The sequence below is a fragment of the Macaca thibetana genome, chromosome 4, assembly GCF_024542745.1.
Source record: "Macaca thibetana thibetana isolate TM-01 chromosome 4, ASM2454274v1, whole genome shotgun sequence".
NCBI classification, from domain to species: domain Eukaryota; kingdom Metazoa; phylum Chordata; class Mammalia; order Primates; family Cercopithecidae; genus Macaca; species Macaca thibetana.
In genome coordinates, this window is record NC_065581.1 from 68,990,336 (window position 1) to 69,014,149 (window position 23,814).

At 39.1% G+C, this 23,814-nt stretch overlaps 1 protein-coding gene and 1 pseudogene across 2 annotated transcripts in view; both read left to right on the plus strand.

Annotated features, from left to right (window-relative positions):
- Nucleotides 1–23,814, plus strand: part of RIMS1 (regulating synaptic membrane exocytosis 1) — a 914,410-nt gene that overhangs the window by 117,106 nt on the left and 773,490 nt on the right. The gene's annotated exons all lie outside the window — the stretch shown is intronic.
- Nucleotides 2,343–3,566, plus strand: LOC126952136 (keratin, type I cytoskeletal 19-like; annotated as a pseudogene). Its single transcript, XR_007724800.1, has one exon. The product of XR_007724800.1 is annotated as a keratin, type I cytoskeletal 19-like (transcript).

Below are 23,814 nucleotides of genomic sequence, written 5' to 3' on the forward strand. Positions count from 1 at the left end.
ATTTTCTTCAATACTTCCTTTCTCTTCACTGCCTCAGTTACTTAGATAATGGGACGTTTTGTGTGTTCATGCCTTTGTCTAAGAAATCATGAAAGAGGAAGTGTCTCATTAGAAAAGGTGACTTCTATTTACTTACATTGCGACCAAGGCAAAAAGACAATTCCATCTTCAGGAAAGTGGATTTGTTCCAGGGAGAACAATGAGAAGATGTATCTGGACTCCACATTTCTAACATCTGGTATTGCTCTCTCATTGAAAGGAGAATTTCCTAACTTCTAACTTCATAAACATTGCTCTAGGAGAGGAGTAGTAATGACCCTCACTGACAAAGAATGCAATACAATTCAGAATATGCTTGACACAAATCATCATCAAGTTGATAGTGCTTTACACTTGGCAAAGTGCTCTCACAGTACAAGGCCCCCTGCCCAATGTGGGCAAAACACAATGAATAAAATATGATCCCCGCTCAGAAGGGGCCTATAATCCAGGGTAGAAAATAGACACGTGCATAAATAATTCTAACTCAAGACAGACCCCATTTCTGCTTTATTAGAGGTACAAAGAAAATACCAGCAGAACAGCAGAGGGAGAGGTTACTCCCCATAGGGTTGCAAATGAAGGTTTCTTGAAAAAAGTGAGAATGTGTCAAGGCTGTTGCTAATAGCAAACATAACTGGTTACTTTACCTATTTAATTTCTTTTAATTTTTACAATAACCCAAATGAGGATGTAGAAGATGAAGAAAAAATTGGAAAATGTAGGAAATTTGTTGTCTTATGGATACAGATAGAAGGGGTTGATGCTGCTATTCACCCCAGAGAAAACCAGAGTTGCCTGTGTGAGAAGCGTCTAGATTTAGAGCACTTCTTATAATTGGAGAGTGTGTCCGATGACTTTTGACTTGTAGGCACATAAAGGGAATTTTATGCATGCTTCAACGCATATTTTAAGTCTGACTATACCTAACATGCTTATCAACAGTAGTCATTTTACTATAATGAGAATATGTGATTTTTCCTTTTATTTATTTTCCAAATACGATTTAAGGGTATGCCTTTAATAGAGACAGAAAATAAATAAAAAGAAATTAAAAATTAAAAAGGCATAGTGACAGAGTAAAAGGGAGAGTGAGACATGAAAATGTTTTTCATATATAGGTTTCTTACGTTTCATTTTTTTGTGACTGAATATATTGCGTGCTTATCTTGATCCTTGAGAGTGCATATTGTTATTAGCAGACACTGTCAGCTGGTGGAAAGGGCACAGATCCGGAGACTTAGAAAGCTTAGATTTTAAACCCAGCTGTCTTGCAAAAAGGAAAAAGAAAAGAAACAAAAAAATCTTTTGGTAATATGCAGTTATGTGCGTGCCACCATCTTTCTTCTTCACTATAGGTCTGTGCTTTTTTTTTTTTTCTTTCTTTCTTTAAAAAAAAAACAAAAGGCCGGGCACGGTGGCTCAAGCCTGTAATCCCAGCACTTTGGGAGGCCAAGACGGGCGGATCACGAGGTCAGGAGATCGAGACCAGCCTGGCTAACACGGTGAAACCCCGTCTCTACTAAAAATACAAAAAAACTAGCCGGGCGAGGTGCCGGGTGCCTGTAGTCCCAGCTATTTGGGAGGCTGAGGCAGGAGAATGGCGTAAACCTGGGAGGCAGAGCTTGTAGTGAGCTGAGATCTGGCCACTGCGCTCCAGCCTGGGTGACAGAGCGAGACTCCGTCTCAAAAAAAAAAAGAAAAAAAACCACCAAAAAACAGAGTCTCGCTTTGTCGCCAGGCTGGAGTGCAGTGGCAAGTGATGTCGGCTCACTGCAACCTCTGCCTCCTGGGTTCAAGCCCTTCTCCTGCTTCAGCCTCCCGATTAGCTGGGATAGCTGGGACTACAGGCGCACGCCACCACTCCTAGCTAATTTTTGTATTTTTAGTAGAGATAGAGTTTCACCATGTTGGTCAGGATGCTCTGGATCTCTTGACCTCGTGATCCCCCGCCTCGGCCTCCCAAAGTGCTTGGATTACAGGCGTGAGCCACCTTGCCGGTCCAGTTCTGGGATCTTAATAAGCCATTTAACCTCAGCCTCAGATAGTCATCTGTTGAGCGGTCATTTCCCTCATCAAGTGCTTGTACGACAGTGACAAACATATAATCTGATATTTATGTAAAGTAGCCATTTAAAAAAAAATTTTTATGGCTCCTCCCGCGAATCTCAGCCTCTGGCACCAGGGCCGCTCCGTCCGTGCTCCGCCTCGCCACGACTTCCTACTGCTACAGCCAGTCGTCCGCAAAGTCGTCCTTCGGGGGCCTGGGCGGCGGCTCCGTGAGTTTGGGGCCAGGGGTCGCCTTTTGCGCGCCCAGCATGCACTGGGGCCGGCGGCCGCGGCGCTTCCGTGTCCTCCGCCCGCTTCGTGTCTGTTCTCGTCCTCCTTGGGGGGCTACAGCGGCGTCCTGGCCGCGTCCGACCGGCTGCTGGAGGGCAACGAGAAGCTCACTATGCAGAACCTCAACGACCGCCTGGCCTCCTACCTGGACAAGGTGCGCGCCCTGGAGGCTGCCAACTGCGAGCTGGAGGTGAAGATCCGCGACTGGTACCAGAAGCAGGGTCCCGGGCCCTCCCGTGACTACAGCCACTACTACAAGACCATCCAGGACCTGCAGGACAAGCTTCTTGGTGCCACCATTGAGAACTCCAGGATTGTCCTGGAGATCGACAACGCCCGTCTGGCTGCAGATAACTTCCGAACCAAGACTGACACGGAGCAGGCTCTGCGCATGACCGTGGAGGCCGACATCAACGGCCTGCACAGGGTGCTGGACGAGCTGACCCTGGCCAGTACTGACCTGGAGATGCAGATTGAAGGCCTGAAGGAAGAGCTGGCCTACCTGAAGAAGAACCATGAAGAGGAAATCAGTGGGCTGAGGGGCCAAGTGGGAGGCCAGGTCAGTGTGGAGGTGGATTCTGCTCGGGGCACCGATCTCGCCAGGATCTTGAGTGGCATGCGAAGCCAATACAAGGTCATGGCGGAGCAGAACTGGAAGGATGCTGAAGCCTGGTTCACCAGCCGGACGGAAGAATTGAACCGAGAGGTCGCTGGCCACACGGATCAGCTCCAGATGAGCCTGTCCAAGGTGACTGACCTGCAGCGCACCCTCCAGGGTCTTGAGCTGCAGTCACAGCTGAGCATGAAAGCCACCTTGGAAGGCACACTGGCAGAAACGGAGGCGCGCGTTGGAGCCCAGCTGGCGCAGATCCAGTCGCTGATCAACGGTATTGAAGCCCAGCTGGGCGATGTGCGAGCTGATAGTGAGCGGCAGAATCAGGAGTACCAGCAGTTCACGGACAACAAGTCGCGGCTGCAGCAGGAGATCGCCACCTACCGTAGCCTGCTCGAGGGCCGGGAAGATCACTACAATAATCTCTCTGCCTCCAAGGTCCTCTGAGGCAGCAGGCTAAGGGGCTTCTGCTGTCCTTCGGAGGGTGCCTCCTGGGTGGGAGGATGGGAACGAAGGTACCCTTATCCCCTGCTCTTCCCCTGATCTGCCAATAAATTTTATGGTCCAAGGGAAATATATATATGTATATGTCATGTGTGTGGTTATGTGTGTGTGTGTGTGTATAAAATAAAAACAATACATGCTTGTTGTAAAAATGTAGAAAACACGGCGAACTAATCAGAAATCCATGAATATATCCCGTGACTTTGCCACCCAGTGAGATCCACGTTGCTTGCACTTTGTTGAATCTGCTTCCCATTTGTACTTCTGTTTCTCCATTTCTCCAGGCTAAGAAAGGTGAAAGCAGGGAATCCATCTGCCTTTATCCAACTCAATGATCCTGGTCAGGTGAGGAGGCACTTAACCTTGTGTTGAGTGGATAAGATATAAGCATGGTTTCCTTATTCTCTCTCTCTCTGTTTGTTGTTGTTGTTGTTTTGTTTGTTTGTTTGTTTTTGAGACGGAGTATTGCTCCAGGCAGTGCAGTGGCAGGATCTCTGCTCACTGCAACCTCCGCCTCCTGCGTTCAAGCCATTCTCCCGCCTCAGTCTCCCGAGTAGCTGGGATTACAGGCACATCACCAAGCCTGGCTAGTTTTTGTATTTTTAGTAGAGAGGGGGTTTCACCATGCTGGCTAGGATGGTCTTGAACCCCTGACCTCAGGTGATCTGACCACCTCAGCCTCCCCAAGTGCTGGGATTACAGGTGTGAACCATTGCACCTAGCTATTTCCTTATTATCTTTTTCAAAACTCTTCTTTGTGACTCAGGCTGAATTTATTTCATGCCGTAAATACAGGCCTTCTCAAAACTTGGTACCTCTTGATTTTTTTCAGGGCCTGGCTCCTGTTTACCATTTACTCTCCTAGTTATCTTGTGAGGCTTCTAGGACAGACTTCCCTTGCTCTGGTGCATACTTGTAGAATGATAGAGTGGTGGATGTAGACAGGCCCAGGGAATCTTTTGCTCTCTTCTTTAATTTCCGAGAGGGAAATCCAAGGCATCCAGAGGGAATTAGATCAAAGTTATAGAGAAGGTTCTCTGTGGAGCCTGGACTCACCTTGAAACTCCTGTAGCCCCCAACCCAGAATAGAACATCTAGAACCTGATGATGGAGTCTATCTTGTGATATTCCTGTCCTTGTATAGAGAAGTCAACTAGAGTTTAATTTATATCTCTCCTCCAACTTATGAAGCATTTCTTTGCTGATACAAGGTCTGATTTAGATTTTTTAGGCTTTCCTCCCCACTAACACTACAAAAAAGAGTCCTTAGGGGTCATCCTCATAGCTGTCACATTGGCTTCTGTTGACCTTAAATTTTCCTCTCAGAATACCCTGGGGCACATCATTTGGATTCTTTCAGTCTTATTTTTCTGTTTATAGTATTACATGTTCTGTCATCTGTACACATTTTTGTGAGCATAGTCTTTAACACAGGAATAACCAGGAGAGATCTGAAGAAGCCCAGTCAGCAGCCATGGTATGTAGTAATTCATGTTAGCACCTGAAATTATTGTGTTCATTTTAATAGAATTGATATAGTTTAGGCATAAATCTGTGTTGTTTTGGTGCTCAGCTCTACAAAAAACGTCCCCCTTACAATTATAAGAAATTTTCATGTTATCAGAAATAATCCTCTGAAGTATATTTTCGGTGTGGAAAGGCAGGGAGAGTCCATCTTCCATTCATTCTGAGTCTTCTGTCAATTGCTTCCTATGAAGACGCCAGTCGCTCAGTGATCTTGATTACAGGCTTGATTCTCAAGGCCCGGGAGTGGCTGAGCACATTAAAACACACGCTTTGGGTGCTAAACAAACCACATAGTAATTCTGGGAGAGTTTTAGAAACATTTCAGCTTTGCAAAGGGCTTCAATCACATCATCTCCCATTTTTGTTTCTTTGTTATACATTTTTTTGTTTCTAATTTAATTTACAAATTAAAACTGTATAGATTTATGGTACACCACATAATGTTTTGAAATATGCATATATTGTGAAATGGCTAAATCAAGCTAATTAGCATATGCATTACCCCACATACTTATTAATTTGTGTTGAGAATACTTAAAATTCACTCTCAGCAATTTTCAAGTACACAATACTTTATTATTAACTATAGTCCCCATGTTGTACAATGGCAGCCTCTTCAATAAATGATGTTGGAAAACTGAATAGTACTAGGCCCTTATCTCACACTATATACAAAAGTCAACTCGAAAATAAAGACTTAAATGTAAGATCCGAAACTGTAAAGCTACTAGAAAAAAAATTATGTTTTTAAGAATTTTTGTGCAATTTGTGTGTTATTTTTCAATATGGTACAGTTCCATATAATACGTGCAGATTGTTAGTACTGTATTCAAGTGTCAGGAAATTTTAATAAAGTAAGGGGATATATATTAAGGGCCACATATCTTCAAACACGTTATGCCCTTCACATTACTTCCTCTCAATCCCAGCAATGACCGAAATTAATTTTCATATGTAATGGGCTGTTTAAAAATAAAAGCTTTACACAAAAAAGAAAACAAATGGGAAGAATATGGCGATGTCTCTTTTAGCAGCAGGTACCAGTTTCCACACCTTGACCATGCAACGTTAACTGAAGCAGCCGCCAACTCGCTAGCCAGGCGCGCTGGTGGGTCTCCGGCTCCCCACTGCACCCCGCGCGCAGCGGGGGCGTTCTAGGAACCGAGGCCAGCCGGGCGCTCCTTCCCTCCCAGTTCACCCAGGACCCTGCGCTCGCGGAGCGGGTCTCCGCGCTGGCACCGCCCCACTGTAGCTTTCCAGCTGAGCTTTTTAGCCTCGGGTCCCCAAGCAGCGAAGTGAGCTTGGGGAAGGGAGCAAGTGGCGGTGGCGGCGGCGGTAGCTAAGAAGCGGAAGGGAAGAAAGGTGCAAGGCCTGCGAGAGTTCCCCATGGAAGGAATTCCATTTTGTGCCTGCAGACCGTGGGAAGCTGGGGTCTCCCAGGGTGGAACTGAGGCACGCTCTCCTCCCCAAAGCGCAGAGGACAGGCAGCACCAGTTGCAGGAGGCACTGCGGGCCCATTTCCAGCTCTCCACCAGAGTTCAGTTCGGCGGAATTCTTTTTTTTTTTTTTTTTTTTTTTTTTTTTTTTTTTTTTTTTTTTAGGAGTTCGAGTTCTTTGTTAAACATATGTCTGTCTACAAAGTACAAACATTTGTATTTCTATGTGCTAAGTAGGGAGGGACAGATGCATGGAGTTGTGAGAGAGCCAGACAGTTCCAGAAAATAGGAATCATGCATAAAACCATAGGTTCTGAGAAGACCTGGGGTAACTTCCACAGCCAGGTCTAAGTGGGGCCATCTGCGTGTGGCCAGATGCTGGCTATCGGCCAAAGAGGGCTGCCTCCCTCCACCGCCCCTTAGGAGAGGAAGCTTCTGCCTCATACCTGCCAATGATAAAGTGGTATTAATAAGGTGTGGAGTGTAAAGGGAAAACTGCGAGGTTTCAAGGCCTGGGCTTGATGGACAGGGAGGAAGCGGGGGAAGAGTATGGAGAGGCAAAGGGTCTCCAAGGTGAAAGAGAGAGAGAGGGGTCTGTTTATCTGCAGTGTGTGGAAGCCAGCCTCCGCGAAGGGTCGCTGCATCGCACCCAGCTCATTGGGGCTCCCTGAACGGAATCTTAAGCGAGAATCTGGGAAAGGACTTCCCACAACTAGCGAAGATGTGGCCTGTGGTGGTGGATGGATGGCTGGGCCAATGCTCTGGGCTGGATTTGGTTTGTGGCCTTGTTTGGTTTGAGGTTAGGAGCCAGGATTCAAGACAGAGGCCAACAAACACCTAATCCCTGGATCTGTTCATCCACTCCTGGGTATGAACAGGAAGGTGAAGTTTTCCCACACACCTCTCATAATCAACTAGACATGGGGCAAGAGGACTAGTGGTGGGAGCTGAGGACTGGGAGATGGGGAGGAAGGCTGGACTTGGGGCAGCCTCAAGATGGAGCAGGCAGCCTAGACCCTTGGCTAATGCCAGTCTCTGCTAAGTTCAACCCTGGGGGAATTTGTCCCTAATTCCACTTCCAAGAACCCACCATTGGCCCCTCTGGTTGATGATTATGATTCACTAATTTTCTGTTTAAAACCTGCAGCATGTTCCCAATATTGGCACTTCTAAATAATTTTTCCCCCCTGGATCGTTATGGAACCTCCATGACTGACCTACCTCTCAGCCCCTTATTTATAGCGTCCTCAAATACGAAGTGTTTTTAAATCCTCAAAAACATGGCTGGCTCTTTGAACACATTTGGGGCATCCGCTTTCTGGTATTGGTGTGTTAGACTTCTGTCAAAAATACAATTACAATGCAGTGTAAAAATACTGGTTTTTAGCCTTTTTTCCCCCAAGTAATATACAGCATGAATCACACTAGGAGCAGAGTCTGGAATTTTAACCTTGTTAATTAACATAATTTCCTCATCACGTCTGTGAGTCACGGTCATGTGAAAACCGCTGAGAGTTAGAAATAAGGTACAATGCAACACACCTTTTCTAAACAGAGACCCCAACGTCCTCCTCCCCACCTACTACAATTTCTCTGGGGATTAATGGGTAAGAGTTTAAAACCTTGTAACTATTAGCGATGGGAGCATACTCGTGAAAAAAGTTGCTAATTTGATTTGGTTCGGTGCTTTATCAATTCAGCAAATTTGAAAAATAATATTAAAGATAATGCTGAAATATAACTAATGCCTTTTGCTGCCAGGGAGCAAAATCCAAGTGGGGTGTGGTTAGAGATGAAAATATAGACAATAGAAGATTGTGGGCCAGGGTAAGATATTGAAAGAAAGGACCTGGAGTTCCCAGCTCCCCGCTCTCTCCCTGAAGAGAAGTTCAGCTGAAGGTGTCCCGTTGTCTGCCCATCTTAGTAGGTGACATTTGGGGAGGCCCCCTTCCAGGGGCTGTGAGATTCCACGGCACCTCCTGCCAGGGTTAGCTTCCACCTAACAGTCTTTTCACTGTTCAATGCCCCTTGTTACTTCTCTTGCTAACCATAGGGCTTGGCCCATCTTCTCAGGCTTCCTGGAGCAGAAAAGGCAAGAATGTTCCAGCTTCTCCTGTCCTGTCTCCAAATAACTGTCTCAATCTTTTAATACTTTGAAGATTTCCAATCCCATCATATAAATATAGAAATTGGAACAATTATACATCCAACTGCATCCTTGGGTTTGAATTCTGGCCCTGTCACTTACAGCTGTGAAAGTCTGGACAAGTTATAAAATCATTTCAAGCCTATTTTCTACATTTGTAAAATGGCAATAGTAATAGTGCCTGTTTCCCAAGGTTGTGGTGAGAACTAAGTGAGATATTACATGTAAAGCCCTGCTACATGACGAGCTATCAATAAATATTATTTCTTTTATTTTGTTCTTGGCTTCACTTCCTAAAAGCTGTGTTATTTTGGGGACAGTTCCTTCATCAAATGGAAGAGGGGCAGGTAATAGTAAAATCTATTGTTGATGTTGTTGTGAATATTACATTAATGGGTGAAAAGCATTTAGAACAAGACTGGGCTTATACTAAACGCTAAAGAATGTTAACTAACTTTATTCCATTCATTGATGTTTAGATCTAGACCCTTAATTAATGGTGGACACAGAAGGAACAGAGTCAGTTCTCTTTTCTGTTCTCTAGGTGTTCAGTGATGAAGAAAGGAGCACACAGACTTCCTTCAAGAACTCCCAGACTGCTGTTCTCCTCAGTGTCCACTATCGACTTCCAACCTGCTTTCCAGGCTCCACCGCTAGGTCTTGCTCTGACCTGAGAGAGGGACTAAATGGAGGTAGAGCTAGTGTTTGTTTTGGCCCTTACTTGAGGAATGGAAGACATGCAGGGGATACCTCTTCTGAAGACACAGAATCATCCTAAATGTATGGGATATGGAGTGATCTTGGGCTTTTGGTGTTCTTCAGGGACACTTGTGCTTCCCCCTTCAGGCTGACTGGTCATGGACATCTATTTTCTAGTCTTGATTACTTCAGTTTGAGGCTCTAGCACTTGCTCAATCACATAAGCCCTTGGGAGGATGTATGCCGTTAAGTTGTCTTCAGTCAACATTTCTCAATTCCTGCAGCCAGGATTGACTGAGCATCTGGTATGGAAGGTTGGATATTAGAGGCCAGATATATGGTGAAGAGAGCAGATGTGGTAAGCCCCCTTTACAGACATCAAAGGCATCCTTATAGCCCTTCATTGGCATTTGCTTTGCAGATTATGTAGTGGTGCAGGTACAGTGAACCTAAAGGTGCTAGGTTTTCATGAAGGAGAGAAGGCAGGCCAACCAGATGAGAGGAGTGAAAGAATGGTAACAAAAAGGTCCTTCTTGACATTTTTTTCTAACTGAGTTTTCACAGCTGGCTGCTTAAACACCAGGTGGGCCATGAGAGACAGGTTTCTCTTCTGCCACTTATCTGAAGTTTCCCAATTGCACCAAAGCATACATCATATACACTTTGAGAGGCAAAGCTCAGCATTTTAGTCCAATGGCCTGAGGAAACGGATACCCCGTCACCTGGAAAATGCTGCTTCTTGCTCTTAGGGCTTAATGTCGCTCTCTATAACTGTTTTGAAAATAGCATCACAATTGCGCACTTGGCATCAGGAATGGGGTGGTGATGGGGTTGATGAGAAAGAATGTGTTTCTACTATAAGTTAAAATATTTTAAAAATATTTGGATGTCAGATCTCCTTGGCTGCCAAATTCTTAGTTCAACTTTCTCTTTATTTTCACTAAAACTGAAGGCTTTTCTAAAGACAGAAGGCAGAGTACTTCCTGACATCTAGTACTAGATTTTTGCCTTACTAGCTAATGCTTTAGGGTTAAAACAGAATATATTTTGGCCATGTGGTTATCTGAGAAAAACTTTTGGTCATGTTTAGTTTGTGGAAAGAAAATTTTTTATCCTTTTTTAAGGATGATGAAGGATGGAAATGAGAACCAACTCCCTAGAAAAATCTGCAAGACGGCCTGTGAGATACAGATACTTGCCTCTTAAATGTAGGCAGACTGCTGAGTGTTTTAGATCCAGTGATTACACAATCTGTTACAACATAAATAGATATCAATTTTATGCTAAAAATGGATTTTGCTAGTGGGTCATGTGTAACAGTTCTCTCCAAATGAAAAAAAAGAATCTGATTGTAGTTAACTATGAGAATTTTAGCAGACTAGAACTATAAAAAAGATTAAAGAATCTGTTTTCCATACAGTATATCTTTCTAAACCAAAACCAAAACCAAACAGCTATATGTGGATTAATTTTCTGAATAATCCTGGGAAAAGCCTCAGTTATGCTGGTGATTATATCTGTATACAAATGGTTGAGAACTAAGACACTTTTTTTTCTTAAAACTATGCTTTTACTTTCATGGAAAATAACCCAGTGCACACTGAATTGGGTTGTTTGGTAGGCAAGATTTTAATCAGCACTATTGTAGGAGAGAGTCAAATTCCTGGCAGGGCCTAGAAAAGAGGGTCTGGGGTCCATGGATATGTCCATAAATATACTTATCAGATTTAATGTATAACACACAATATATATGGGAATTGCACAGTCTATTTGGAAACAGCAGCATTGCTAATATCCAAAGAAATGAGAGAAAGGCTTTGGCCTAAGTTCCTGGAACATTTGTGTGATTGCTGTTTTGAGTTCCAGGAATAATTTTGCAAAAAGTAAAGGGCTTTCAGAAAGACCACCTATCCCTACCCTACAGTGTTTAGTTAAATAATTTATAATTTTCAGCCACATTTAATTAATTTTCCACCTCATTACTCTTAAAAATGCTATCTCATATTGAATAATGACTTAGTGTTTGTTTATTTGCTGGGTAGACAAATTAAGTCAGAATAAAGTCAGAATAAAGGCTTTAAATTTGCAAATGCAGAAAACTGTTATTTAAACAATCAAAAAAGAAAATAAGAGACTGAATTTATTATATAGCATTTAACTATGCTATTTAAGAATGCTCACACAAATTTAAAACAGAATTTCTTAACCTGGGTCTGTGAACTATAGATCAATTGTTAGGGCACACAAGGTCTGTGAATTACTGATACATTATCCACAGAATTTCAAATGTGTGTTCCTATGTGCTCTTTATTGGATATGACTTTCTCACTTATATGAGATTGCAAAAGGTGTTCAAGAATTTTTTTTTTTTTTTTTTTTGAGACGGAGTCTCGCTCTGTCACCCAGGCTGGAGTGCAGTGGCCGGATCTCAGCTCACTGCAAGCTCCGCCTCCCGGGTTTACGCCATTCTCCTGCCTCAGCCTCCCGAGTAGCTGGGACTACAGGCACCCGCCACCTCGCCCGGCTAGTGTTTTTTTTTTTTTTTTTTTTTTTTTTTTATTTTTTTTTAGTAGACACGGGGTTTCACCGGGTTAGCCAGGATGGTCTCAATCTCCTGACCTCGTGATCCGCCCGTCTCGGCCTCCCAAAGTGCTGGGATTACAGGCTTGAGCCACCGCGCCCGGCCCAGTGTTCAAGAATTTTAAGAAACCCATTTAAAAACCACCAATTTAAAGGAGCCATGCATGCCAAATTTTAAGTAAAAAAATTAATGAATATGTAGATAATTTGTAAACATTGTCATAGAATTAATCTTCTTTAAATGATAATTGAAGGATATCTGAGAGTATCTCTTCAAATAAATATTTTTCTTAAGTGATTATTACAAGCAAAGAATGCATTATGCTTTCTTGGCATAAGGTACTTGTTCCAATGTTTAAGGCATGGACTTTGTCACACTGAGTAGTGACATTCATTTGTAAAATTGATAGCATGAAAAAATAGAACAAACTTGCTAATCTCAGGGAACTGAATATTTGGATTATTGAAGAATTATACAATGTAATAAACATGGATAACTTTTTTAGCAACTTAATACATATCTCTCACTTTTGATAAGTACTTCAGAGTTTCCCAATCACTTTCATATCCACTATCTTGTTTGAGCTTCACAACTACCTCATCATGCATAGATTGTGGCAATTATAATCCTCTTGTTTTTAGATAAGCAAAGAGAGGTTGTTGCATGAGTTCACCACAGCTAAAATGAGCCAGATTTCAGTGTAGGTCTCCTGACTTCTAAAATTGTGGATTTTTTAAAATGGCAACTTATTCTTTCTCTATGTGTAACAATGGAAGCTATTATTCTTTAATAACTTAGAGGGCACTCTCAGGATCACATGTTGATTGTTACTATGACTGTTGTTTTCACTATATAGTTCAAAATGAAACTTCTTATGATTTAAGCCTTCTGATAATTTGGAGTCTAAGCATGGTGATAAACACTATCTCAGGATTGTTTTCTAATAAAAGTAATTTTTAACAAAGCTCACTTTGAAAGTGGCAAGTTTCAGACTCATTCATAGCCATATCAGTAAAATCATTACTTTTATCATATAGTTCATGCCTTAACCACTCTAACACATATCCACATTTTGTTTATATGCCACATATAACAAGACAAGATATTCATCTCTGCAAAAAGCAGCATAAAATAAATACATTTATGGAATAGGGACATTAGAAAAATTTTCAGGTGATTTACATATGCATGTTTTGTATTATAAAAATCTAAGTTTCGTTCAAAATTATTGACTGAGTGCTTAAATTATCAGGCACTGTGATGGGCTCTAGGCATACAATGGTGAATATGATCAACCCTGATATAAGTTCTCAAGGAACTTGTATTTAATGGAGAATTGGGACTCTAAGATCCAGATTGTGTCCACTGATTTTTTTTATATACAATATTTGTATAGTGAACATGTGTGAATTCGTGGAAGCCAGGATATCGGGATATTGGTAGAGACCTCTTTCTACCAGTTAGTTTCATGTTGTGGATGGAATCTACAGAGTTCATGTTTGGTCTTTCTAGATGCCTGTCCTTTGTAAAGAAGAAAACTTTTCCTATTTAGGATAACACGTTCTCTGGTATGAAGGATCTTTCAGCAGGGATTTGACAAGCTCTTGGAGAGTTGTGGAGGAAAATTCAAACATAAGTGAGTAGTTATTATAAGGAAAATTACAATTTTCTTCCAATTAGAGATCTCATGACTTTTGACAAACCATTTGAACTTAATGCGGCCTTAGGTTTCTTCAACTTATGAAATGAATTAAATATATTTTGTCTATATACATTATAGGACTGTGATAGCTCTCTGACTAATTTAACAAATATATATGAATGAATAATTGCTGAAGATTAGCAATTTGCCTTGCCTGTTTTTTGCTTATAGTTTTGTTTTCTAGAAAAAAATCAATAATTTATATCCCTCCCCAAACAAAAAAAAGAGCCCAGATTTTTAATTTCTTGATAAAATCTCATTACTTTGGAAAAAAATATTAAATATAGACTCATTAAATTTACCTTTGTTGTTGGTTTATTGACAATAAATGGAGGGAAAATAACAGTCTTATTAAGTTATAACTTACATGCAATCAAATTCATGCTTTGTAAGTGACAAATGATTTTTAGTACATTTATAGAATTGTGCACTCATCTAGTTTTAGAACCTCCTACCATCCCCAAAATATCCTTCAAACACATTTGTAACCACTCCTTGTTCCTCAGCCCCAGGAAACCACTGATTTGCTTACCGCTTTTATAGACTTGCTGTTACTGGAAATTTCAGATAAGTGAAATTATGCAATCTGTAGTCTTTATAGTATGACTCCCTCTACTTAGCATAATGTTTTTGAGAATCATCCATGTTATCACATTTATCAGTGTTTCTTTCATTTTAATTCCTGAACAGTATTGTGTGGTATGAATATATACATTTTGTTGATACATTCACTACTTTATGGGCATTGAATTGTTTTCAGTTTTTAACTACTATGAATAATGATGTTGTGAAGATTCACATACAACTGTGTGGATGTAAGTTTTCATTTCTCTTGGGTAGGTAGGCACTTTGGAGTAGAATTACTGAAATTTACAGTAAGTTCATGTTTAATATTTTTAAAAATTGCCATATTATTTTTTCAAGTAACTGTATCATTTTACATTTCCACCAGCAATGCATGAAGTTGCCAGTTTTTTCACATCTTTGCCAACACTCAGCATTGTCAGTCTTTTTGATTATAACCATTCTAGTCGATACATAGTGGTATCTTATGTGGTTTTAATTTTTATTTTTCTAATGACTAATGATTTTGAACATCTTTTTACATGCTGATTATCCATTTGCATATATTATTTGGCAAAATGTTGATTCAAATTTTTTGCTTTTATTTTAATTTGGTTGCTTATCTTATTATTATTGAGTTGTAGACCTTCTTTATGTATTCTGAATACAAGCTTTTTATTAGATACATAATTTGAAAATATTTTCTCCTGATCTGTGACTTGTCTTTTAATTTTCTTAACAGAGCTTTTGGAAGAGGATACTTTAATTATGATGAAGTCCAATTTATTAATTTTGGTTTTAGAGATTTGGCTTTTGGAGTTCAGTGTAGTCACTCTTTGCCTAATCCCAGGTATCAAAGATTTTGCATGTTTTCTCTTCGAAGTTTTATATTTATAGGTTTTACATTTACGTCTATGATTCATTTTGAATTAATATTTGAAAATAATGTGAGGTATTTGGAAAATTGGTCAGGAAAGCACTTTAGGAAAATAGTGCTTTAACTTGGAAAATAGTGCCTTTTGCAAGTAAATGTGTAAGAAACAAACTTCCTAAATGAGCTCTTATCTTTTCTATTATAAAATGAGGACGTTCTTAATTCAAAAGAAGATTGGAAGGGATTTCTGATTTGCAGCATTGGAGTAGTAAGGACCAGATTTACCCTCTAACCTGAAACAACAACAACAAAAGGCAAAAATATACAAAACAATGTTTTTTAAGATACTGGACTTCAGGCAACAAAATGTAGTGACCATCGAGAGAAAGTAAAATGAGGTGAACCTTATGATTTCCGCAGTTTACTGCCTTGACAGAAATTCCAGATCTTGGGCAGGGAGGGAGAAACCAAGTGGAGCCCAGCAGATTTTCTCAACTAGAAGAGCAAAGCACTTAGAATTCTTAGAAGACACAGAAATTTCTTAGAAGAAAACAGAAAGATACATAGGGAGATAACTTGAGGTATTTGCAAACGGTCCCCTACAGTTTTCGACTGAGTATTGTTTAGTGCATGAATGTGAGAAAACTATGCCAGGCCAGAAAAAGAACTGTCCAAAAGGTTTAGCTGTAACAGTTCATGTAGCTCATATCAGACCCTAAATTGTGTTTGTTCACACTAGACAGACTAGACAGTCTCATAATCCACATAGCATTAGAGAATAATTAGCTCTAAACTAAATATGCCCTGGTCCCACCTAAGAAATATAAAAATCAAGGCCCAAGGGGATCAAACTGTTTCCAAGTAACTTAACTGCACCACAGGAGAAAAAAAAACCTTAAGTACTAGTTATAGGAATACAAAAATATCCAGCAACAAACAAGGTAAAATTCATAATTCTTGAGACTAATAATTACTGATCATGCCAAGAAGGAATAAAATAGGACCTATGATGAGAAAAAAATGAATCTCTCAAAATTGACCCAGAACTGATGTTAAAATTTTCATATAAGAACATTAAAATAGCTATTATAACTTTATTTAATACGTTTATAAGTTAAGCAAAAACATAGGTAATATAAAGAAAAACACCCAAATCAAATGTCTAGAGAAGAAAACTACAAAATGGGAGATAAAAAATATACAGTGGGATGGCATTATGGCAGATTACACATTGTAGAAGAAAAGATTGATGATCTTAAAGGTATAGCAATATTAACTAACCAAAATAACACACAGAAAAAATAATAATTTTTAAAAAATCATCTGAGCATCAGCGAGTTGTGGGACAACTTCAAACAAAATCCCTGTATGTGAGGAAAACAGAGAGATCAAAAGTATTTGAAGAAAAATGGCCAAAATTTTTCCAAATTTGTTGAAAACCATAAACTGACATGGTTTTCCAAGAAGTTCAATCAACTTGAAACACAAGAAACAAAGACTACATCAAGGCACATCACAATCAAGTTGCTCAAAGCCAGAGATAAAGAGAAGAATCTTAAAAGCAACCAGAGAATAAAGACACACACACACACACACACATACACATACACACATACACAATATAGAGTGACAAATGTAAGTTTGACATCAATATGTCATCAGAAGCAATGGAAGCAAGAAGACAGTAACACAACATTTTTAAAATACTGGAAGACAGAAAACAAAACAACAACAACAACAATAAAACTCTGGAATTCTATACCCAGTATTCAAAATGGAGACAAAATAAAGTCCTCTTCAGACCTACGAAAGCTAAAATAATTCATCACCTGCAGACCCTCACTACCAGAAATGTTACATAAACTCCTTCAGGAATAAGGAAGATGGTACCAGGTAGAAATATGAGTGGGTGATCTAAACAGAAGAGGAGCACCAGACGTGGTAACTGTATTTATGTACATGAACTGTTACCACCAATCCTTTTGGATAGTTGTTTTCCTGGTCAAGTGTAGTTTCCCTGCATTCATACAATGAACAGTAGGAGACAGCTGAATACTGGAGGGGACTCTTTGCAAATATCCAGGGTTTTTTCTCTGTGTATCTTTCTGCTCTCCAGTACTCTCTTCCAATAATTCTAACTGCCTTCTTCTCCCCAAGTTAGAGAGTCAGCTGAACTCCACTTGGTTTCTCCCTCTCTGCTCTGTGATCTGGAATTTCTGTAAATACAATAGGGCAGTTATAAGCCTCACCCCATTCATTTCCTGTCTCTCAGTGGTCACTGTATTTTGTTGCCGGAAGTCTAGTATCTTCAAAACCATTGTTTTATACATTTTGCCTTTTTTTGTTGCTGTTGCTCCAGGTTAGAGGGTAAATCTGGTCCCTACTACTCCAACATTGCAAATCAGAAGTCCCTCCCAATCTTCTTTGGTAACAGGAATTTTCTCATTTTCCAATAGACAAGATAAGGGCTTATTCGAGCATACAATTTGTTCCTTACACATGCTAGAGATAGAGTTTTCCAAGTTAGTCTCCTGAGTTTTCCTGATCAATTTACTAAACTGGCAAAATATTTTTTCTTTGACCCCTATTGATCCTTTTAAGAACACAATAATGTAATTGATAACATTACTTTTACTATACAGTTTTCAATTAGTCTTGCTAACTTTCTTTTTATTGCTTTTCTCCTTTATGACTGGATTGCAGTCCCAGCAGAGGAAACCCACTCCTTTTGTCAAATATGCCTCTGAAAAAAAGCTTTTCGGGGCTAACTAGTCTATAGATGGTTTCTTCCAGCTGCAATTTAAAGTGTTGATCTGAAAGGAGAGCCTAATTTATTTGATTTCTGATTTTTATAATATAAATCTCCTTAAGCACAGTAAAGAGTTAAGGTCAGCTGCAGCTAATCATCGCAGGATTTGAATTTCAAAAAAAAAAAAAAAAAAAGGAAATGGAAGGTTTTTATTGAAAGCCCTTAGATCTTTTGCTTCCTTTCCAAGACTTACAAGAACATTTTTTTTTTTTTCATTCTCAGGGCAGAATGAAATCATTATTCAGTCTTGTCCTAAAGGAGTAAGACTTAGCTAATACCCATTTAAAAATATTTCCTTTTCTTAGCATGTGTAGTCCTCAATGGATTTGGTGAGGACTACTGAGCTCTTGTTTTTATTTTTGTTTTTTATTTTTCCTTTTGTAAAATAGGTCAGGCTCCTTAGAGGCAAGTAATTCAATAAAATAGTTGTCTAACGTGTGACGTTTAAAAGACATCTGTTTAAGAGGACTAGACAAGGGGAAAAGGGAGGAAATGACCTATATATATATCAAGGCTTCTGCATACAAATATGCCCACTCATTTTGTGGATGGAGACTTACTGGCAAATCCATTAGAGCTGCAGGGGCAGCCAAGGCTGTGAGCCAGGTTGCCTGGATTCAAGTCCTGATTCTTGCCCTTATTAGCTGAGCAATCTTGGCCAAGTTACATATTAAATAATTTCTGTGTATTTCCATTTCCCCAGTAGTAGGTGGGGGTAGTAAAATCACCTCTTTCACAGATTTGATATGAGGATAATTCAAGTTAATATTTATAAAGCACTTAGAATAATTCTTTGTGCACAAAACATACTGTATAAGTGTCATATAAAATATGCATTTTAAGATATATTTACTGAGAAATATAACCATTTGTTGACCCAAGAATCACCCCATATTTGGAACTGTCATTTATGCAAATGTTATGAAAGTCAAGCTCTAGTAAGAAATTTAATTCAAATATCTGTAAAAGTATTTACATAGAAAAGACTATTGTTTCCCACATATAGGAGCTTATAACAAAATGTTTTTAAACTGAAAGTGTATTGAGGGCTCTCCAGGTATTAAGCACCATGCAAGGCACTGAGAATTTAAAGACAAATAAGGCCCAACTTTCATTTAAAGAACACTGCAGTTAAGCAGACAAATAATTGGATCACTTAAAAATAATACACAGGTGCAGTACCAACAATGTTTCCAAAGAGTACCAGGTAAAAGCACCTATTGCAGGAATATGGGGGTGGGGAGATTGGGGAAATAGGCCAAAGAAAGCTAACTGGAGTTGTTGAGTGTAAATCAGGCCATGAGGCAGGAAAGGGTATTCCTGGCAGAGGGAGAGAATCGTCATTGTGATCCAAAGAACAAAGTCAGTCATATGTTCAGCATTGCTGGAGCTCCTGATGGGTCACTAGGTTTTGGGACTAGACTCTAGCTCTGAACTTTAAGATACAATTTTATTATTTCTCCCACATGTGAGCTCAGTCTTGGTGTTGAACCATAATAACTAGAGTCATAAGAAGCTGATTTTCAGCCATATATCACATTATGACTGTACATGAAATTCGAAATCTTGTACAATAGCCAACTGACCATATGTTCACAGAACCTCCAATTTTTAGCCTGTTTGTTGAACTCATTTAGGAAATCAAATTAGACATCAGAATGTTGATCACTCAGCATCAAAATGGAACAAAGGTCATAGACATTCTTGGGACACATTTCCAACAAGCCAGGTTAGTGGATGCTCTTCACTTTTTCAATTTGCAAATATCTCAACCTCAATGACACCTATTGCTCCTTGAGGGTTAGAAGAAGCATCCTCTTCTGGAGATAACTGAATAAAATCTGATAACTTACTGCTTTATGACTCTCTAGTTTTAGAATTTGTGCAGGATTATGGATTTAAGATACCATATTTCAGGCTATTATATTACAGTATGATTGACTTGGCAACAGCTTTCTCTAACACCAAATCAATAATTATGTATGTTGTTTTAAAGAAATGCTATGTATTCTTGATTGGATATGGTAGGTTCTTTTCTAGCCCCCACCCAAAAATACAAAATCTTTCCCATTGTAATTTAATTCTGCCATGTTGATATTCATCAACTGTTGATTTTTGTTAGATTTCAAAATTCAGAAAATTTTTCTTTATCTTATCCCTCAATTCAGAGGCTTTTTAAAATTTTAATTTACTTTTGTAGCTGACTGCTTACTGACTAATGCATTTTTACTTCTAGGGCCAGGCAATGAAAGAACTGCTTAAATACGCATCTCTGGTATGCAGAGAGTATTAGAATTAAAGCTGAGAAATGAAAACCAAAACACTGTGAGAGAGAAAGTTATTATATCTCATTTTCAAACTTCAGACATAGAAGAGAAACACCAAATGTACTATATTTTCATTTCTTGCATCTTTCTTCTTTGTATGTCATGCAGGCCAAATTCATACCTTGCCCTCTTCGACATCTTTAAGTCCATTTCTTACCATATAAACTCATTAAAAATTGTTCATGTTTTTTGAAATTTTGTCTTGCATTTAATAAATCAATAAATAATGATTTCCTGAGTTGAACATTGCAATATCTACCAAAGGGGAAAGAATCATCTGTGAAAAACATAGCCATAGTTCTTTGTCATTATGGATCTCGGATTATTATTGGGGAGACAAAATACATTACATGAAAAGATATCAAATATGTTTTTTATTAAAAATCAGTATGTAAAAATTGCTTTACTAGAGAATATAATCACTTGCGTTTCAAAAAAAAAAACAGAGTTATAACGGGGGTTTAGAGTAGTTCGGAAGCTTTAATAATTCAGGAGGGACTTGTGGTGATTCTTAAAGCATGGATAGATTAACCAAGAAGTGGCACAGATTTAGAAAAAGATGAGCATGAGAACAAACAGAGATAGGAATGAGTGTGTGTTTGTGTGTGTGTGTGTGTCTGTGTTGATGAGCAGGCTGTAATAAATATCCCTATTGGGAGAAAGAATGTTCCTGTTCTGAAAGACAGGTAAATATATTTGAATATGTAAAAATAGCTATCATTTTTAAAATGCTGACAATGCTAAGTGTCCTACATAAATTCTCTCTCTTCTTCCTTAACCAAAAATCTGTGAAGTAGATAGCACCATTTTCATCTCCATTTTACTGATGAGGAAGCTGGGGCTTCGTACCTAAGGTCACACAGCCAAAGAATAGTGAAGCCAAGATTGGCACTTAGAAAGCTTGACTGCTGAGTCTAAGACACTTTTAAAGGAGAATCAGGCCACATATTTAATGACCTTAATTACAAGAAACATGAATTCCGACATGATATTTTAAAGTAACAGAAGACCATTACAGTTCTGAGTGACACAATGAAACTGACATCTAAAGACGAGTTACCTATCAGAGGTCCATACAGTGATTTGGGATGAGCTCATGAAATCAATAGGGAGAGAGGAGTAAGAGTGAGGACAAGTCAATGATAAAAATTATCACCACTTCCTTATGTCTGTGCCTTGTTTGACTGTACTACTGACAGATGTTGGGGTATAAAAAGTTGTAGTAGTAAAAAGTTGGGCAGCATAGGCTGCATTCCTCCCAGCACTACTCATTCCCCCATTGAGCTCTTTCTGAGGTAGCTGAAGGAGCTAGACTGGGACCCATGTGGGAGCTACTTTAAGGTTTGAGTAATTTGGCCAGCTGTGGGGAGATTATTTTGTGAGCCAGGAAATAAAATGAAGAATGCTCTAGATACCTGGAGTGGGTGTAATTCATTGCTTAAGTATGCATGATACTCACCTCAAGGCTCATTAGACCTGGCTGTAATTCAGGATATGCCATCGTTTTTATTGACGGACACCATGGCCATGAATGTGTTTCCGGTCTGCTAAACATGGCAGTATGATATGATTTCTGACTTTCTCTTTTCTTCTTCTACTTACTCCTTGGCTTTTAAGTAAATTCTACTATACAATAGTCATTTTGACTGATTCATACTTTTAATGTTTTCAAAAATTCCAATGTGCTTTGACACTGGTAGCTCTGTAAAACAATGATATAAGTAGAGAATTGAGTCCAAGCAGCAACAAATTTTTTCTTTTGAATTCAGCAGACAGAAATATTTTAACTTCCTAGCCTATGCAATACAGAACAATGTTCTTGTTAAAAAAAGGAAAAACAATAACTGAAGTATATAGGCACTATAATCCCTGAAATTTTCTGTAACAAAAACAACAAAATAAGAATGCTTTCATATTGTAGATAGCCATATTTTAAAACTCAATGAGCAGTATTATTGCCAAGAGTAATTAAGTTATTCAGATTTTGACCATATGGCATATAGCTACAATATCTGTTTTAATGTCCTTTTTTACTAATTCTATCACCTATGCTGCATTGTACTTTGGAGGCTGTTTCTATTGATTATTTTTTCCCTCTTTATGGGTTGTATTTCCCCACTTCTTTGTATATCTGTAATTTTTGACTGGATGACAGATGTGAATTTCATGTTGTTCAGTGCTGATATTTTTGTTTTCTTTTAAATATTCTTAAGCTTTCTTCTGGGTTGCAGTTAAGTCACTTGGAAACAGTTTGATCTCTAAAGTTGCTCCTTTTAAGCTTTGTTAGGTGAGACCAGAGTATTAAATTTAGGACAAAATATTCCTCACTACTGGGGCAATACTCTTCCAAATACTCTACCGAATGCCTATTTTATTATGATTTTTCTCCATATTTTGGCTCGTGGGGATATGAACTACTTCCCACCTTGTGTGAGCTCTGGAGGTTCTCCTGCTTGCTCCTTGCTACTAGTTCTCTCCCTGCTCAGGCGGCTTCCTCACACACAGGTGCTCATCAGTACCCAGCTGAAGCCCTCTACCAATCTCTGGATCTCTCTTTCTCTTTCTCTCTCGCCCTCTCTGTGCAACTCTCTTGGTCATTCTCCTCTCTCTGTGCAACTCTTTCCTATCCAGTATTTTGCTCTGCAAATTCCATCCACCTTTGCCTCTGAATTCTCAACTTCGTCTCCTCAGCACAGGAAGACCTTCAGACTCCCAGCACGGTGGCCAGGAAACACTCTGCAAGCAGTAAGTGGGGACATCCTGGGGCTCACTTAGTTTGTTTCCCATTTCTCAGAGATCTTTCTCACACTCTCTGTTTTTTGATGTCTAAAATATATTTAGACTCGTTTCTTAGTTGTCTAATGATAGTGAGTATATCTGGTCCTGGTTACCTGTCTTGATTGGAAGTGAAAGTACAGTTATTCAAATTTTTAAATATGTCAAAAAATAAAGTAAAAATTTGAAAACTTTTGGTGCTTACAGTAAATTGTGAGACTTGTGCTCAAAATTGAATCTGGACTCAGAATATGTCCTTCAAGCCCTGTGAGCGGAGGATCTCTTCCAGATTCTCGTTATGTCTCTTCGCAGCGAAAATTGATGTTAAAATTATATTGTCCTACATATCAAATTTTTATGAGCAGAAATGAGCCAAAAAAAAAAATTTCCAGAACAGCAATTGTGGAAGTCTGTTAACCACATTTGGGATAGAAACAGTGGTGATATGTATATTGATATCTATATGAAAACCTACATACTTTGTTTGGAGTGGTGTTATAACTGATTGCTGACAATAAAATGTTTGAGTGCAATGGGTGTTATGATTAATTGGTTAAATTAGTATTAGTTTGATACCTCTTGTTTTATTCCTTGCATTGAAAATCTTTCTAATATTGATTAATTTATATTCCTGGTAACTAGAGAAAATTTGATGTAATTAAGTTTTTGTGAACTTAATTAAGTTTATACTTTTCATATACCTATGATTCAAGTAGTGTATCTAGGTCAAAGTGTTAAACATAAGTAATCACTTTGTAGCACTGTAGATGTGGCTAATGTGGTTTCACTGGGGCTCAATTGTCAGTATATTGATCAGATAAAAGATATTCAGCATCTAGAAAAGTAGACACAGATATATTCCCACATCAGGGCTGGCA